Genomic DNA, 18,202 nt, shown 5'->3' on the forward strand with positions numbered 1-18,202 from the left:
GCGGGTGAAATTCCAGGTTCCCTGTTTGCACCCTGAAAAGGTTTTTTGAAGGATGGTGATTCCAGATGGAGAGCATCTGATCTTTGGAGTGAGCAGATGCCTCCTGAGATGACATGGCGCTGCCAGCACAGGTAAGCGCGGTGGGGCGGAGGGGGACAGGGGAGGACGCGACAGATGACGGAATAGATATTATTTATTAATTTAATTATACCTATTCTGTCATCTGTCGACTCCCCCCGCCCCGCCTAACAGCCCACTGCGATTACCTATGCCGGCCTCCGCTGGAGATGACCAGCTTATATGTTAGGTGGACTGCTGACCCATCACGTATAGCCTCATGGACTATACAAACCATCTTACATACACTTCTCACCTCTTTTGGAAGCCAATTTAGAGTGATTGGGATTCAGGTTCTGATCTTATGGAGCTAGATACGACCAGGGCTACGGCATCGAGGGCTGGCTTTAAAGGGACAATGTATACTCTGGGGAATCCAGTCAGTAACGACTTGCTGTAATTAAGTCTTAAAAGGACTAGCGATTGAGACACTCTTTTTAGATCATCTGCTGGAGTAAATGACTTCATTAATTGATTTAGCACTTTCAGCAATTATAGGCTTACAGTGGAGCAAGTTTGTTGCATCAAGACAGGATTGGATCAGAGTTTGCCAGTGGTTGGGGAGAAAAGTTGTTGGTAATGCATGTGCCCTTCTACATGAATTTATAGCCTCTCTGGTGCAATCGAGATTTCACTTCAGACAACTATGTGACTTTTATATCTTTGCTTCATACCAACATGTCAAATAGAATCAGGTGCTGTACTTCTCTCGTTTGATATAAGTATATTTAAAACCGTTCAAGATCATTGAAATTTCTGGATTATCCTATGTATTTGTGCAGACATTCTGAGTATCACAGTTATCATTGCAAAACTGATAATACATATACAAAGTGCAAGAAATGCAATAACACAGTGATGGAAGCTGGAAGAGACTTGTTCACATTTTTATTAGGCATGTGCCAAAATGTATATATAGTCTCTTCTTGCACCTTTGTTTAGGTGTTTATATTTTGGTTTACCCGGGCATTTGAGCCAAGAAGGCAAAACATTTAGTAAGTGACAAGAGCCTTGCAGCATGTCCAATTGGCACATATCAGGTACAAAAATGAATTAACAGGAGTTAGATTTGGCAACATACCTGTTAAACTAGCTGCTTATATGAACAATAGTTTGATAGTAACAGATAAAGCAAACCATAGTATCCCTCAAATAATAAACTCCATATCCGAATTCACCAAAGCCTCTGGCTAACCTTCAATAAAGATACATCGGAAGTGATATTGTTAAATAATATAGGCTCCAAAAACCTACTGGGAGACTCCAGTCTGGCTTGGCAACCAAACCATATTAAATATCTTGGCCTGGAATTCTCTAACAGCATGCTCAAGTACTCAAACATAATGAATCACAGACCCTCAAGAAAGTAATGGATCTATTAGAGAGATGGCCCCCAAAGTTCATAACATGGTAGAGAAGGATATAAACAGTGGAAATGATATTCACAGAGATCATAAATTATATAAATTAGCATGCTGTCACGGTCCCTTTCAGAAGAATTCTTTAAAAAAATTGACAACCTCATTAACAAGTTCCTATGGCTAGGGAAGAGGTCTAGAATATCATTGAAAAAGATAAGACTCCCCAAAGACATGGTGGGAGTCAATCTGCTCAACTTCAAAACTTATCAAACTGCTTTCCTATTCAAGGAAAGGTACCTACTGGTTAACCAAAACAGCGGGATACACACCAGTATGGCTAGATCTTGAAACAACCATCATACACGGTGGAAACCTCACATAATTCACCTCAATGTAGAAAGTAACCCTCCTGCATTCAAAATATATTCTAAACAACACTAAAGAAGCTATTCTAAAAATTGACTCTTGGCCAGATATAGGTTACGTTCTTCCAACCTAGCATCCTTCTGGAACAATCAGAGGATAAAACTAGAAGGTACCCCGATTGTATCGGAGGAGTGGACATCACAAGGCATCTTCACCATCAATCCACTAGGATAAAACAAACCTCTGCTAACATTTGTGAACGTCCAACACACATGTTCCCTAACCAGATTGAATTTCTACAAATTTCTAAGGCTTAAATCTTGTATGTGGAAACTATGATACCCTGATCTAATAGCTTTGCTACCTCACTACGTTAATAAACTGGTCCAAATGGGGAACGAAGACTCAAACATCTATAAATATTTATCTCCAACATCTCTTAAACCAATGGACACTATACAGGCCAAATGGAGGGAAGATGGACCAACAATTGAAAATAATAAACACTATGCCAACATATTAAAGTCCCCTTTTGTGCACAGGATTACCCCAGTCCTGGTTCAAACTAAATATATGTTGATACGTAGAACTTACTGGACCCCTGATTGCCTATGAAAAACGAAAACTCGAAAATACACCCACATGCAGGAATTGCAATCAATGGGCTAGTAATCTCGTGGACATATTCTTTTTCTGCCCATCCCTAAAGAAATACTGGGACATTATTTTTTAACTGTTTCGCTTTCATCCTCGCAGATACTTCACCTTTCTACTCACAGGTCCACTAGATCCAAACTTAAACAGAGAATAAGATGCACACTTACTGGACCTCCTGATTACACTAGCGGGGATACTCATCCTTAACAACTGGATAAACACAGCTGCGATTTCCTCTAAAATCTGGGAAAACTGGATCTCTTTCATTAGGAGGGCCAACAGCATTCAGCTACAGACTACTCCATGGAAAGTGAGAACAGCAATTTGGTCTACATTAGAAAACGTTATGGGTAACACAAAACCCCTGTAGACAAATTCCACCCCAAACTAACATCAGTTTACTAATTACCACTGCCAAGATCCTTCAAGATACACTTATCAAGTGGTCACTAAATATTGGCATCCTTAGCAGTCACTTCTACCACTTTACCTATTCTTTTCATCATGCTATGTTAAGGTTTATGTTGCAGTATAGTATGTTGCAGTACTTAGTTTTATTTTTTATAACCCAACTATATTAACATTTACTGTGCTGGGCATTAGTTAAAATTAGTTTACAACCTCTTCAACAATACACCAAGCTCTATGAAGCAGTGAGCATGAAAAGCCCTTGTTAAACTCAATATGATAAGCTCATCACAATGTTTAATTATACAATTGTATGTATTTCCATGCCAAGTACAAACGGAATGGTGTCTTTTATCCCATTTATGTATTCAGTTCACTTTGTCCTTACTGCTTATGTTATAAAACACAATAAAGCTTTTGGAAACAAAGAAAGCACTGTTTATTCTGGATCATTCAAGATGAATGGTCAATACCACACTCTCCTGGTATGTAGGCATGTTCTGCATCTGCTGCAGTTACAAATTCTCACTGCAAATTACATTTTTGAGCAAATACAGTCATAAAATGAGAAGGATTAGAGCAACATCTGAAGCTACTCTATTTTATTAGCATTATTGTTTGCTTGCAACTGATGGAAACACTGTGTGACTGTGTGACTGTGTTGGAGTAAAAGTAGGTCTTCTGCATTCACATAAGGAAAGCAAACCAGTCAGCCATGATCTGGCCAGACCTCTCAGGATAGCCCATATGAAGTATTACATAAAGAATACAGGCATGACTGGACTGTGGAACCAAAGCAAAAAAGCTCAAACCAGCCCCTCTCTCAAAGTCTCCTCATGCAATCTCTCCCTCTTTCCATCAATTCTCTGTCTCCCCTTCTCTCCTCTCTCTTTCTCGCTCTCTTCCTTCTCTCTTAAAGCCTCCCTGTACCTGCTGCAATTAACCTCTAAGCACTGGAGAAAATGGCAGAGGCACCAGGAGAGGCCCTCGGCTTGCAAAACCGGCCTCCATTGTCTCCATCTGATGGGGAAATGCCCAGTGGAATAAAGGGCCTGTCTGGACTTGAATCCAGTTCACAGTGCACAAGAGTAAGCAAGTTTAACATTCCTTTGATGGGTGAACTGCAAGGGAAACAACAATCTATTCTGATAATGGTTTCTGCCACGTTTCATCGCAGCACGCGAACAGACATAGTTTATTATGTTACATATTTAACTTTAAAATAAATACTACATGGGCTGTGTGTGTTAACAAACCTCACATCAGGTTCTCCATCTTGAAAATGAGGCAGGCACGTTCGTGGACTCCTCTTTAACTTCAGTCATAAGGTATTTCTTAAGTCGTCATAGCGAAAACTGAGTAAAATGCTTTTCACCATGTGTCTAGGAATTATGTAGAACACGAGCCAGATAACTAGCCACATTAGTGAGGCATATTTTCACAGCACCCCATTCTATAAACAAACATAGCTAGAACTGGATATTTTAAACCCAACAATAAGTCAAAAGTAACAATACTGGTGTAATCCTAGATAATAAACAAATAACTGTACAGGACTGTCTATGTTTCTTTACTTCCTGGTACGTTCAAACTACAATGTCTGCAAGGCTGACATGGTCTGTATGTTTTGCGTGAAATCTGATGCAATTTGTTTTCTGGAGGTGCATGTTGCAGCATCTCTATGTGATTGTCACCATATTTGTGCCTGTGATCTTTCATTTCATGTGCAGGTCTCCCAGGTAGAACAAGGACTTCATGGATGAATTTTAAGGTCTCAAAGCACCTCATCCCTCCGGCATGCCCAAGTCCTCCTCATGGGTGACTTATACCTCCCAGACACCCTAAGCTAAAATAGAAACTAGAGACACAAGCCTCAACCCTTATTGACCTCATTGACACACTTATCGTTGTACATCATGTCAAACCTAACATACTCCAGGGGCTATATTCTTCAGTTTATCATCTCAATATCACCAACAGTTAAATGCAAACCACCCATCCTCCTGGACTAGACCAACCACTTCACTATACATACTCCCTGTTCAAGGCCCTACCAATAAACCAGGGTCAACCGAAAAGAGAAGACCAAACCTTCAGGTCCTTGAAAGACTTCTCAATAAACATCCTAAGGCCAGATGTACGACTGCTTTGTCGGTCGTAAATGGGAAATCGGCCTGTTAGCGACCGCAAAATAGGTCTGTGTAGTATTCTGAGTGCCTCTCAGGAGCGATTTAATGAGCAACTTACTACAGTCTGCCCCATCTAATAGTAACTCGCTAATAGGAAGGGGAGTGCCAAGGATGTCACTTCCTAATAGCGACTCACACTTCAATGTAAGATTGTTTTGCGGCCACAAAACACTTGCATTTTACCACCCATTTCAAATGGGTGGTAAGCCACTCACAAACAGGAAGGGGTCCTCAGGGGACCCCTTTCCCTTTGTGACTGGCATTGAAAATATTTTTTAAGAACAGGCAGTGAGGCCACGGACCACTGCCTACTCTTAACCGCTTTACCGCGGCGGCAATTCTGCTGTGGTGTGGCGGTTTAGCAGAGTGGGCGGAGCTGCGGCGGCCAACGGACGTTCACAGCACTACAGAGGTAGTGCGCTCGCCGGCCATTGGCCGTCAGAAGCAGCGAAGGGGCTAAAAAATTAAACAGTCCTTTAAGGAAAACAGCTGCATTTAAAAAAACTGCTTTATAGAAAAAGCAGTCACAGACATGGTGGACTGCTGACCCCAGCAGGCCACCATCCCTGAGAGTGCTAGCCATTCCCAATAGGGTCACACATTTCACCTGTCTTATATATATGAATAAGGCAGGCAATTCGAAACCCTATTAGGAATCACAAACAGTGTCTGAGACACTATTATAAATTCAAATTTGCGAGTTGCAAATTGCAAGTCACAAAATGACATAATTTGCGAGTCTCAAATTGGAAGGGTCATACATCTGGCCCCTAATGCTTAATCTCATTTCTCCCACTGTCACTTCCACATCGGACACTAACATACTTCTAAATAACTTCAGCAATTTTAGGGAAAAATATGAACATTCATCTCCCAAATGAAAAATACAGGTGTAAGTGAAAGCCTTCAGCACCTGGGTACTCTAAAGACCTTGCTGACAATAAACCACCCATCCACATGCAGTAAACAATTTGTAGAAAAGCATAAATCCCTACAAACTCAGGATACTGTAGTCCCTTAATGCAACAAACAGGCAGCTCATCACATCAACTAAAGCAAAGTACTACAACGAAAACATCAATGAAGCCACCAACAGCAGCAGAACACTTTTTTATAGACAATCAAACACTGCATCAATCTTATGCTGGTCCCACCTATTTCTCATTCTACAGAAACGCAAGTGCCCTGAACCTCTTCTTCAGAGAAAAAAATACAGAGGATCTGACGGCACATTGACAACACCAAGCCTGTTTCAAGTCTTACTCACACCCGATTCCATAGACTCCTTCACTGGTCATCCTTCCAAGACCTATTTCTTGCAGATATTGCTGATATACTCAACTCCCACGAAGCAATTTCTTATGAAGATGATGTCTTAGCCTTGTCCTTCATCAAAGCTCTCTACAGGGTTGCCACATCACCCGTACTCATCTTTGTCAATGCCCCCTTCAGTCAAGGAATCCTATTAGAAGCTCTAAAGGTAGGATAGACCCTCCCAGTGGTAACAAAACCTACACTAGAAAATAATGACCTCTCCAACTATAGGCCAAGCACTCAAAAACCGTTCATTGGCAAGATCATTGAAAAAGCAGCTTATGTTCAGTTCTGAGATCACATTAATGCTAACAACCTCCTGCACAACTACCAGTCTGGCATCATGTTGTAGTGTAGAAACTCCTACCTTACACATTGTAAACAGTATCCTCCTGACCATAGGTGATACCTTCCTTCTGATATTGCTTGACCTCTCAGCTAACTTGACACAGACGACCATCCAACCCTCAAATGCACTCTGGAGTCTCGAATGTGATTTGCAGCCAATGTCATTCACTGGTCCTACGACCTTTGCAGCTAGGGCCAGTTTGTTCAACGGTACATACAAGTCACCAAAGATCCCTATAACCTATGGAGTCCTCTAGGATCCATCCTGTGTCCTGTCATCTTCAATGTCTACACGTAGCCACTTGGTGCTCTACTCACAGAAAACAGTATCAAGATTCACCAAATGCCATTGAACTCTACTGTAAAGTCTCCTCTGCTTCAGACATCTAGTGCCTCAAAACTGCCTGCACATCATCTAGAAATGTATGTCCAGCACCAACAAGAAGCTCACCCCAATCAAGACAGAAATCCTGTTATTTGCCAAGAACAACAATCAAGAAACAGTACCAACCTGGCTTAATGACATGAACCTTAACTGGTACGAGTCCCAACTTTCACTTAGTGGCAAGCCACTAGGATGCTCCCTGGACACCAACCTCACCATCAATAAACACATTGCCCCCAAAAAATTAAGAGACGGACTGGTACCAGTTCTCTTTTTTTAAAGAAAGTGAAAATGTTTCTTCCAGAAAGTGACTTCAGAACTGCTGTTCAAGCCCTCTTACTTTCGGATCTGGATGGTGGTAACACCAAGCTCTATGACCTCCCAGCCGCCATACTGGCACCCCTTAAGGGCATTTTTCATGCCGCAGCATGTCTCACCCAGGGCCTGAGGAAATATGATCATGTCACTCCCACCACAACGGAGCTCCTTTGGCTCCACATGGCAGCCCACACCATCTTCAGCATTCGATGCATCATTTACCTAGCCATCACAACCAACTCTCACACTTATTTTACAGATAACTTCACCATCTCTGTGCATTACAATATGTTACCTGTTCACAAACCAACTACTTATCAAAAAGAATTCATTTCTGTGTATTACTCTTTTGGTTGGTGACCATGAGGCCTACACTTTTAGATCACTACCTTTTACTTTGTAGCTGTGACATCAGAAACATTGGGTAAATATTAATACTCCACACTAGAATCTCCTTTTTTGTTACTCTCAAAAATGTATTTATCATATGGAAACATTTATACTTAATAAAACCATTATTAAAATTGCATTCAGTTAATATTGTGATTGGGTGCTCTGGTACAATCTTATATATACTATCTAACAATTCCGGTTTACGGTGTCTATCTCAGAGTCACTCCCAAATGAAAAATCATATACTTTTATACTCACAAATTAAATACACAATACATACAATTTATATACATTTAAAAAGTCCCACTGTCGACGCGTTTCGGTGCGTTGGTTACAATTATGGCACCTTCCTCAGGACGGACGAAGTTTAAAACCAAAGATTATTTACTTCTTTCTAAAAAAAAAGAATGCATATAATTAATACATTATTCCCATAGAGAGTTTGTTCTAGTTGTGGACTAATCTAGTGGTGTTCGCTCTTTTTATATGATAACTGCCCTTACTTGAAGTATAGGGATTGAAGTCCTTCTATTGATTTTTGGGACGACTGTATCTCCTTTTAGCGTTGCGATTTGAGCCACTCACATCATAGTCTGTGGGGTCATAGTCTTCTAAAAAAGAAGCATGGAATTATGTACCGTACTATGCAGACTTTTGGCCTGTTTTTGCATTTTTCAGGAGTCACTTACTATAAAAGTCTGATTGACACTTATTCAATGGTGTCTGTGAAGCAGGTACTTTTTTCAATGTACACCTTCTACATTAGGTTATCTTGCCGTACCTATAGGGTACACGAGTGTTACTGTATACTTTAGATAGTAATTTTATGATTAGTGGTTATTATATAGACTTGCATGCACATACATACCAGATGGTTATACGCCTAATCTTGACATTCAAGCTGTTCTTCCCTGCACCTTCTCAAGTGGTATCCTTATACCTATGCCAGAATGATAAAATTTTCTAATTTGGTGCGTACTTATATAAGGGTACTACACTATTATTTACCTAACCCTTGACTCATAGTTGGTAAGAGAAATTGTATACATACCGATTAAGGGCTGTAGTGTCCCTTTGTCGCATGAAGTACAGCGTTCTCTCCTTTTCATTAAGCGCTGTTGGATACACTATAGGTTTCGGGGATTTTTTTCAATTCTATCTTCTCCCAACCTATACGGAAATTGAGTCATATTGGGTATGGCTTTATGAACAATTCCCAAAATAAAGTTTATTATTACATGTGCTCATACTTTTTAAATCCATTGTTTGCCAGATTTACTGTTGGCATGTGTGAACATTACCGTTCTTCGTACATTTATGCAGTACCAATATGATCTGGGTAATCCGATGCAGTTCTGAAACGAACCACTCGGTTCCCATTCCTATACTGTTGGCGTTGGGCGCGCTTAAATACAGCCTCTCACTTAAACCCATACTAATAACAAATGCTCAAAACAAATCGAAGGCTTTCTAATTTAAGGTGTAGTTTCTATGAGATTGGGAAGATTCTATCCACCTCTATCGGCTAACGCTGGACTCTCGGGTCCTTACCTTCAGAATGGGATCTCGGCGAACCTGCTCGTGACGGCGTCCTGCTTCCGCTGCTGCTAATGAGAGAAGTCAGACCCGCGGGCCTTAAATACCCTTTACATTCGTTAATTGGATACTTATTACCCCCTAAATTGGCATTTTACTATTAATTGCGGCGCCCATATGTCGGCGCCATTTTTGTAGTTTTAAGTACCGATCACCGCGGGTTCGATCCTAGGGCTCCCTATATCTATTTTAAATCTATTCATGCCGTCTAATTGTTTAAGTTGTTCGCTTTTTCTATCATTTTTGTTATTTACAGCCTCCTCCTACGTACTCCTGCATTTTGTCAATGTTTCAAGCGTAGCTACTTAAATAAAAAGTGCAAGGTTTTCCGCGCCATTTTCGTAGTTCTTTTCTGCAGTTTTTTAGTTAAGGGACTACAAGATCACGGGAATGATCCTCGTTCTCTTTTATATACGCTATTTATATTTATTGTCGCTCTATTCGTAAGGGTACTGTTTAATTAAGTTTCGACTGACATCTAGGTTGTTGATTGCTTTTATTATACGCTCCTCACCGAAGCGATGATATAAGTTATTAATATAATTCTGGGCGCCATTTTGGTAGTTTGTTGTGTTCAGCAATGGACTGCCCAGCCAAGAGATTTCAAAGCGCCACCACACATTATCTTAAGGTTGGCTGCTCCGTTCCACTTACTCTATCCTATAACCTCTATTCGACCGTTCTCATTATTTATATAACAGACTGATTATCTCGCGTTTCAGAGGGATAGACATCATTGATCTTTGACATATATCCTATTTTTCGGTGTGGCAAAAAAGTGGTATTATGATTATGTTGCATACATTACTTATAATAACAGTATCCGGCAGAACATTCAAAATCATATAAATAGACGTATAGACTATGTTTGTCACACACAGTGCTGATAATGACAGTATCCCAAGCTTCTTATCTATTTTACACCATTTTTTACATAAACACAGAAACAATTGCTTTAATACAATTCGGCTATGTGGTATAGCTTTCGTTGCTATTAATGAAGTTGGTCCTAATCACATTTCTTGTTATCACAACATAATCATAATACCACTTTTTTGCCACACCGAAAAATAGGAGATATGTCAAAGATCAATGATGTCTATCCCTCTGAAACACTAGATAATCAGTCCGTTATATAAATAATGAGAACGGTCGAATAGAGGTCACAGCCGACGCGCGTTTCCCTCCCCGGGCTTTTTCAAGGCTGTAATTTACATACAAGACATAATACCATATCAGATTTATATACTGTGAACCACCTTCTATTCATCAATACCTATTACCATAGGTCTAATTCACACGTGTATATCGTGCCACTACCACATGCAGGGTTCCGGTGTGCACCTCGTACTAATCCAATTTTCATTCATATTTACTATTCATTTTACTATTTGTCCATGTACTGAGGGCATACCCACTCAGTGCGATCACCTTCACCATAGTGTCCATGCCTTAATCTAAATATTCTCAGGCACCCTCTGTGTATTTATTAGAACCACGTGGACTGTTGATATGATGTGTCCAATATTATGCCAATCACCGCATATTCTTTAAAAAGTGTTCCTAATGTGAACTCTATATTTACACTTACCAAACACTTATTCAGTTGAGCAGCGTGTGTTCTAAGAATTGATTGTTACTAAAAAGCCTTTGGGCATTGTTCCTGTGGAAGTATATGGGTGTAATTTTACCATTGAGACAAGTATAAAGCTGTACAGTCACTTCAATTGATATAATATAAGCATCCATTAATTAATAGGCTTACCTCCGAGCCTTTCGCTTTCACACGTAAAGATGCTGTGAGTATAAATCCTTGTTTTAAGATCCGTCCCCATGTGATAATTCGGGGTTCAAACGTAATGCTTGGAGCCTTGATAAGTTCCATCTAAAGTATCAACAGAGTATTGCCATCAATTTCATTGGCCATACAAATTACTCTATTTCTCTATCATTTCAAATCACAAATGTATATGTGAGATGATTTTAAATACTATGGCTTTATTTAACGCGGTCGTGCGTCCTCCCACATAACAACGCCTTACTTAAAAATATTTGATTAATCTTATGTGGTTAATGTCTTTAATTAAAATAATTAAGATCACATATAAAAAAACGTCCCCAAGTGCGACTAGAACTAAGTACAACTGTGCTATATTTATCTCAGCTCTAACTTTTCCTCCTCATAGTACTAACAGTGCATAATTTAATGAGTCTTTATCAATATGACGTTAATGTTATATCTAAGCAGAGCGGTACGATAAGCACCTTTATAAGCGTGTTTCAGCCCGCAACCATTATTATTGCAAGTAATTCGATGCAAAAGGATCCCGCCTATAAGATTGCGCCCATTTAGCTCAACTTCGTTCCTATTTTATTAAAACTACGGCGTTTTGATTTCAAACTCAATGCCATTGCGCATGTGAAGTTGTCGGAAAACGTAGCTTCCTTCCACGTTTCCCTTCCGGGCCCTCTCAGTCTCACCTTCCCTTTGTTCATGTAAAGGGCGACGACTGACCAGTTTGTGGGTCTAGTTTAGTAATCCCCGATATCGTTGCGGCCATTTTAAAGTGTCTAAATTGTCTATTAATTTACTAAATATCATACCTACAATATATCTATACATACCCCATAACAGCTCAATACTGCAATGTAAACCGATTTATAATGTTTTTTTGGAGTATAGTGTTAGGTGATCGCACTTAGTTGTCGCTCTCTTTCTTAAGACAACAAATATTACTATTTTAATATTTCCATTTATATATCGCTATTCAATTTCTTGCATATTTCTACTTGTGCCTTCATTATATAAATTCATTTCGTAATCTAAAATCATTTGTTCAAAAATATAGAAATAGTTACCACACGCTTATTATACATGTTCTTACAGGTCACATTACATATCAACATGTCCATCAATCAGATGTTAGCCCAAAAACACAGATTCTTTAATTTCTCCCAGATACTACTTGATCATCCTTACAGATTTACAGCAAATTCATAATTAATTACAAAAATTCATGCATCTCTTTGTCAATGTTAGCCCCTTTCTCTACTGCTCTCAAAGAAATAATCCACTTGCTTTCCAGCTGACGTAATTTACGCTCACGGTTACCTCCCCTGTTTCCTGCCATTGCCACATCAATTCCATGGAATCTAATCCTGTGTAATTCATTCTGTTGGTGTCTTGTGTTGAAATGCACTGCAAATGGATATTGCATATTCTTGTTGTGTATGGCACGAATATGCTCCTGAATCCTTTCTTTCAAAGGTCTGATTGAACTTCCAATGTATATACAATTACATACACATTTTAAACAATACACTGTATGTGTCATATTGCAGTTAATAAAATGATGTATTGTGTATTGCTTCTGACTATTATACTGAAAGTTAGTTATTTTGTTCAGTGCAAAGCAACATATACAACAAGTGCCACATTTGAAAAACCCTTTGGGCGCTGTGGGCATCCCGGTACGTGCTCTCAGTGGGGAATATAACTTGGGCATAATTCCTGTCTCAAAGTTTTGCCCCTACTGAAAGTAATTGTCGGCTTCAGACCCACTTTGGCATGTAGACGAGTATCCTCCAATAGTAAATGCCAGTGTTTGTTTAGTATTTTATATAAATCTGTACTCACTGTACTGTATGGTGTTATGAATCTTATGTTCTTCTTCTTTTTGGCAGATTTGTGTTGTTTATATTTGAGCAGTGAGTCTCTATTTATTTTGTCTATTCTGTTTCTTGCACTGGTTACCATTTCTTTGTCATAACCCCTAGATAGGACTCTTTTTTCTACCACTTTTAATTCTGCATCCACTCTGTCTGTATCACTATAATTTCTTTTAATTCGTAACATTTCCCCAAAGGGGATTGCTTTAATTTGTGAGACAGGGTGGGCACTCTGTGCGTGCAGCACCGAATTGCACGCGGATTCCTTTATATAGGGAACAGTGTGTAGTTTGTTCTTCTTGACCACAATAGAAATGTCCAAGAAATTAATTTTCGGCATACTTTGTTCTTTCGTGAATTTTAAGTTAAAGGGGTTGTCATTGAGATGTTCAAAAAACATATCCAGCTCATCCCTACTGCCTGCCCAAAACAATAGTAAATCGTCTATATATCTACCCAGATATAGGATGTTGTCTGTCAGGTTCACCGGGCATTTCCTCCATATATGTATCAGTTCAAAGTAGCCCATATATAGGTTGGCCAATGAGGGCAAAGATTTCGCCCCCATGGCCACACCCTTTATTTGGCGATACCATTCCCCATTGTGCAAAAATATGTTGTTCTCAAGTACTACTTGTATCAATTCAATTCAATTCAAGGATTCTTTATTCGATGATTAAAAATCACCATAAAAGCACATACATATATACATGATTAAAAAAAAAATCCATTAAACCATTATCAGAATCCTAGAAATGATAGTTATTTACATATGACAAAAGAGGAAAGGAATTTGATACTTTAAAGAAGATTAATAACAGTTTCTAGGAATCATTCCTCTCCTCTGGTTGCCCTTAATCAGACCGCCACTTTGATAAAATTCATTATACAACACAATGTTAACGGATCAGATGCTTTCTGTAAATAGATTAAGGCCTCTCTAGCATGTTTCAGTTTAGCTTGTTTTAGGATTTTTACTAAAAATCTACGCCTGGGCATTGAATAAAAAGGGCACAGGAGTACAAAGTGAAGGGAATCCTGCGGAGACCTGTTGTCGCAGCCGCAGGTTCCCTTCTGCTCGGTTGTAGTTAAAAACCCTGCTGGTGATGCCAATAAATACGGAAGTAGATTTAATCTAAAACGGCACATCAGAAATCTGTCCTGAGCATTATGCATGCGATACAAGTATGGCTCCATTCCCTCTATGCTCTTAACCAGGTTATGAGCCCTCACAGTCTTTTTGGGCCCTTCAGCCTCAGCTCTCTGTTGTACTTTTTGGTCTAAAAAAGCTTTTTTTACTAACGCTTTATGCTGTGGTACAATTGCTACCGGGTCAGTGAAGAGGTTCCTGTAACCGATAGCCTCTAGGGCACTCTTTACATAGTTGAGCCATGGGATTCTCATACATTTATCTCTTTCTAAGCAATCATTTAGGATTTCCCTGCTCAGAGACGCCTCAGGATTGACCTAATTTTTTAGCCAGGCCACTATTGGTCTAAGTTTTACCAGATCTTCTAGGTAAGGCCTCCCCAGTTCCCTATGTGCTATGAAGCCAGCGGTGCTTGGGGGTACTCTCAGAATGGTTCTTAAATATTTATTTTCTTCCCGCTGTAATTTCACAGTATTGACAAAGCCCCATACCTCTGCCCCATAGATCACTTTGGAGCAGCATATGGAGCTATACAGATTCATCACCTGTTCAGGGCTCCATCTTCCTACCCTCCTTCCATAACTTGCAATAGCACCATTAGTTGCAATCATTTTACAGCAGCGCTCCTCAACCAGGGAATTAAATTGTAAAGACCCGTCAAAGGTTAAGCCTAGATAGGAGAATGTTTTGACCTCTTCTATTTTATGGTTTCCTATCATGTACGTAAATTTAGTGCATGGTTTATTGCCAGCCAACAACACATATGATTTGCCCAGATTGACAAAAAGATCTAAAGAGCCCATAAACTTAACAAATCCGTCAATCAAAATCTGTAAGCTCCTAGGCGTGCGTGCGAGCAGGACCGTGTCATCTGCATAAAGCAGTACGGGGATATGACGCGATCCCACCCTTGGACAATCTGTTTTTAAATTTAACAGGAACTGCTCCAGGTTATTTATATAGAGTGAGAATAAAAATGGGGCAAGAATACAGCCTTGCCGTACCCCACTCTTACAGGGAAATGAATCGGTCAGCCCGCCCTCCCTATTAAATCTGACTTTTGCAGAGGTGTCACTATGAAGTTCCCTTAAAATATTAATTATGTCAACCTCAATCCCCATAAGAGACATCATGAGCCAGAGTTTCTCCCTATTTACATGGTCGAATGCTGCTGCCAAGTCCATGAACCCCATATAGATGGCTTCGTTGCTGGCCATAGTATATTTGGCAGTCAGCATGTAGAGGTTCAGGCATTGGTCACTAGTGGACCTCCCCGTCCTGAATCCATACTGGGTGTCCGAAAAGATGTTATTTTCCTCTGTCCACTCGGACAATCTGTTGAGGATCGCCCTTCCCAGGAGTTTGGCAGACACATCAATCAAAGAAATAGGGCGATAACACTGGGGATCGTCCCTGTTACCCTTCTTGAAAATAGGGACGATTATAGCCTTTGACCAGGACGGCGGTAAACCACAGGTAGTGGCGGCATTTATGACCCTAGTCATTATGGGGGCCCACAGTTCTACACAGCTCAGAAACAAATCAGGGGGGATCCCGTCCGGCCCAGGGGCCTTGTTTTTTGTCAAGCCCTCTATTCCAGCAGTGATCTCCTTGATGGAAAACACTACTGTAGTGCCCTGGTGTGAAGTCCCTACATACTCTTCAGTTGGGCCTTGCTCGTGGTTGTACAGCCCCTTATAATGAGAGACCCACTGTTCTGGTAGGATGTTTGATCCTATCTCCGGGCATTATTTTCCTGGAAAGTTGGTTGGTTGATAATTCTCCAAAACCCGGACATGTCCCTGTTTTCCCCCGCTTCTCTTAGGTCTGCCCACGCTTCTCCCTGTAGAGCTAATTTCCTCCTCTTGGTCTCCCTCTTATATTTGTTCCTACACATAGCAATTTGTAGGGTATCCCTTGGTTTGTTTTTGAGGCTGCTTTTAAGCTCCCTCAAAGCCTTTGAGCAATCTCTATCAAACCAACGTGGATTACATTGGTTCCTTATGGGCGCGCTAGTTTTTAATAGACCATCTATAAGGTCAGCAATCTGGCCAAATGCTTCGAGCAGCCGCGGACCTTGTACACCCATATCTAAACAGTCATCCATGGCAGGTTTTCCAGAGTCCATCAAGGATTTATAGAAGGTTTCCCCGTCTATTTTGGACCACTTTAATCTCCTTCCCTGGTCTGTTACCTTCTCTGTGATTGTGCCTTGGTATCTACTTTTTGAACCTGCCAAATGCAGCAACCCCAATACAAGGGGTTTGTGGTCACTAAAAGTGCTCCATTCTATCCCTACGCTGATGACTCTATTTATTAAAAGTCTAGAAACTAAAATGTAGTCAATAAAAGAGGAGCATCCTCTACCCTTAAATGTTGGAGGTAGACTGCCATCCCTCTGCACACCCATCATGTTAATAGTGTGTTCTAGATCGTGGTTGAGAAGGAGTTTACTGAAAGCTAGACCGTCCGGCGTGTGCGAGAAATGCGGCCCTTTCTCTACGGGGCAATGAGACCACTCTGCATCTATTGGAACCAATGCCGAGCATAGGTGACAATTAAAGTCTCCCATGACCAGTAGGGCAGGTGCCTGTCCCGCTTTCCTAGCCAGGATTTCCTGACCCAATCTGTCATCTAATTCCCCTGTAAATGAAGTATGGGCTCCCCCTACCCCGTTGTTATAAATATTGAAAACAGTTAGTCTTAGCCCTTTCCCATTAAACCGTACTGCTTGTAAAGCATGTGAATTCCAGTCCGTAATGGACCAGCTGCCCGGGAGGTTTAAATCCACATATATAGATAGTCCTCCCATGGCTCTCCCCGATCTCGTTTTTTGTGCCGGGACGAAGAAACATTTATACCCCTGGATGGGGAAGTTGCTGTTTTCAAGGGCCCATGTCTCCTGGAGGCTAATTATGTGGAAATTGCTAATATAGTTACGCCACTCTTTGTTATTAAATTTAGCTGCCAAACCTGCTATATTCCAGGAAATGGCTCTCATTACACCATGAACATGCTTTGTTCCCCCCTTGAGCCCAATTCGTTCCACAGTCTCCACCTGGCCTGGTTCCAGCCCATTTCCTCCCATTATAGGTTCAGTAGCTGTAACCATAATCTCATTTGCCTCCGTCCCCCTAGCCCTACTAGGTGAGATTTGCAGTGCCAGCAGGTTTTGCTGCCCCGATTCCAATATTGAAACCCCTATATTTACAGCACCTAGGCATTCATTTCCCCTTGTGTTAGTGTATCTGTCCCTATGTCAATCAACCCCCTCGAGTCCATTCAGACAGCTAAATCGGTTAAAGTTATGGAAGGGTGTCACCGGGCGATGAAAAACTGGCCGAGCCTTAAAATCATCGTTTCTACCCCTCCGGACGACCCTCGTCCAGTTGTCGTGGGATTGATCAAGATACCTAGGGGTTGGAGGGAAGAAAAACGACACTTGTAGAGTCTGGATTGTAGATTCCAGGGATCTGTTCTTCCCCTGACATATATGGGTTACAGTCCCAGCGTCTCGAAAACTGACCAGGATGCAATCCCCTATTATAGATTTGTTTGTTTTACCCACCCAAGGTACCCTTCTCACCATAATGATTTCATTGTTAAGGTGGGCCGGAAGGGGTCGGTTCCAATTTAACCACTTAATGACCTTACTTTTCAGAGAGCAAAAGTTCTCGCCTTCGCCCACTTCAAGTGGGGGAACACCGGCTATAATTACCGTCAAATCATTTGCCTCTGGAGGGAGATTGGGTCTACGGGGTCTAGCAGCAGGCTTCACTGGGGGTGGGGGAGCAATACTGCCAGTGATTGGCATAGGGGGAGCTAGGCCTACTGGTGAAGGTGGGATATTGGGTTTTCGTGGCTGAACCGGGGCTAAATTAGCCATAAGGGGTTGTGGGGGGGGAGCAGCAGTGGACACCAAACTACCTGG

At 40.9% G+C, this 18,202-nt stretch overlaps 1 protein-coding gene and 1 long non-coding RNA gene across 4 annotated transcripts in view; both read right to left on the bottom strand.

The window, feature by feature from the left end:
• The window catches only part of CP (ceruloplasmin), a 428,303-nt gene that overhangs the window by 392,839 nt on the left and 17,262 nt on the right, over window positions 1–18,202 (bottom strand). The gene's annotated exons all lie outside the window — the stretch shown is intronic.
• On the bottom strand, window positions 7,925–11,322 carry LOC144792813 (uncharacterized). 3 transcript variants are annotated; one of them, XR_013602624.1, is made up of 4 exons: window positions 11,218–11,322; window positions 8,908–9,026; window positions 8,360–8,796; window positions 7,925–8,250 (listed from the first exon to the last, which is right to left on the bottom strand). It is a non-coding gene; the product is annotated as an uncharacterized LOC144792813 (long non-coding RNA). The 3 variants fall into 3 exon arrangements; XR_013602625.1 differs by having other exon boundaries at window positions 8,360–8,467; window positions 8,546–9,026; XR_013602623.1 differs by having other exon boundaries at window positions 8,360–9,026.

This window comes from Lissotriton helveticus, chromosome 11, assembly GCF_964261635.1.
Source record: "Lissotriton helveticus chromosome 11, aLisHel1.1, whole genome shotgun sequence".
Lineage (NCBI taxonomy): Eukaryota > Metazoa > Chordata > Amphibia > Caudata > Salamandridae > Lissotriton > Lissotriton helveticus.